The sequence below is a fragment of the Helianthus annuus genome, chromosome 5 (genome assembly GCF_002127325.2).
Source record: "Helianthus annuus cultivar XRQ/B chromosome 5, HanXRQr2.0-SUNRISE, whole genome shotgun sequence".
NCBI classification, from domain to species: domain Eukaryota; kingdom Viridiplantae; phylum Streptophyta; class Magnoliopsida; order Asterales; family Asteraceae; genus Helianthus; species Helianthus annuus.
Window position 1 is genome coordinate 30,728,647 of NC_035437.2, and position 1,795 is coordinate 30,730,441.

The window sequence follows — 1,795 nt, forward strand, 5'->3', positions numbered from 1 at the left end:
TAACGTCACCTTCAAAAGAGGGGCCTACTACAGTAACTAAGATAATCTCTTAAACAAGTGCAAAAGTGCAAAAATAATCAAAGGTTATACTACGCACGAGTCAGATCCAAGTGATTCATCTTGTTTATCTGTTTTTATTTTTATTTTCTTTTTCAGCATTTTAGTTAGTTTTATTTTTCTAGTTTAAAAATCTTTTTCTAACATTTTGATTTGATTAGACATTGAGGATAAACCGGTACTAAAAACTCTTGTGTCCTTGGACGACCTCGGTATCTTACCAACACTATACTACGTCCATGATGGGTGCACTTGCCCTTATGTGTGTTTAGTGTTAGTGAATATCGTGTTTATAAATTTAAAACTTGGCTAAAAAGTGTAAAAAGGGCTTAAAATATATACCTAAAACATATACACACTGACACGCATCAAGTTTTTGGCGCCGCTGCCAGGGACACAAGGATTTTAAGAAAGTTAGGAATCAGCGGCCTAATCATTTTTTCTATTTCATTTTTTTAGGATTTTCTTAATTTTTCAGCTTCTGCAGAGCTCAGCATGGGCTGTGCCTGGACGGACACGGGCCGTGCCCAGCAGTGTCACTGGCAGTTTTTATTTTCCGAGTTACAGAGAGCTAAGCACGGGGCCGTGTCGGTGCAACATGGGGCCGTGTCCAACTTTCCAGTAACAGGGATCCAGAAAACAATCGCTGTATCTCCGACCATGGGCCGTGTTCACTGAGCACGAGGCCGTGGTGAACTTCCTGACCAACGTTCTTTTCTGTTTTTATTGCAGGACTTGGAACCAGACACCACATCTGAACCTTCTACGTAGTGTATGAGCTCCAGTTCTAGTAGAGACATAAAAGAACCTCTTGAAGAACCCGAACGCTTTCTCAGAAAAAGACTTAAAGCTAAAAACCAAGAGAAAGTTTCGAGGGATCCACTTCCAATGGCGGACCAACGTACCCTCATGGATTACCTACGACCCACCGTGGGTAATCTCGGCGCCGCTATCAATGCACCAAATGTTGAAGCTAACAACTTCGAACTTCGGCCACATTTGATACAAATGCTTCAAAACTCCACAACCTTCCATGGGCTTGCGGACGAGGATCCCCATCTACATATTACTAATTTCTTAGAAATATGTGATACCTTTCGGATCAATGGAGCATCAAATGACACCATCCGCCTTCGAATGTTTCCATTTTCACTAAAAGACCGAGCAAAAGCTTGGCTCAACGCCCTCCCAGTTGGTTCGGTAAACACCTGGGATGTACTAGCCCAAAAATTTCTATATAAGTATTTCCAATTAATGACTGAAATTAATACATATTCATAAGAGGATGGGGAATCCTTATATGAAACTTGGGAAAGGTTCAAGGAGCTATTGCAAAAGTGTCCTCATCACGGTCTTGCGGTATGGCAACAAGTATCCACTTTCTACAATGGGTTGTTGCCACACACAAGACAAACACTTGACTCTAGCTCCGGGGGACTTTTAGGTAATTGCCGCCCACATGAAATATACAATCAAATTGAGGAAATTGCTCAAACCAATTTTCAGTGGCACACTCCCCGAGGCAATAAATCTATTGCCCCGGGCGCCCATAAGGTTGATGAAAGCACTTCTGTGACAACTCGAACTTAAGACTCACTTTAATGTAACGTTACGTGTCTACGTGATACTTGACTAATGAATGTAATGTGAATCTTGTGATTATGTTTTTACGTGAGTAGTGTTTACTATATGTGTTTGTATATTAATTAAGCCAAACCGCACAAGATGTTCTAAACGC

The 1,795-nt window shown here is 41.1% G+C and overlaps 1 non-coding gene across 1 annotated transcript; it reads right to left on the reverse strand.

Moving 5' to 3' along the window:
* Positions 1-1,310: 1,310 nt before the first annotated feature.
* LOC118492843 lies at positions 1,311-1,412 on the reverse strand. Its single transcript, XR_004894844.1, has one exon. It is a non-coding gene; the product is annotated as a small nucleolar RNA R71 (small nucleolar RNA).
* Between the last annotated feature and the right edge of the window lie 383 nt (positions 1,413-1,795).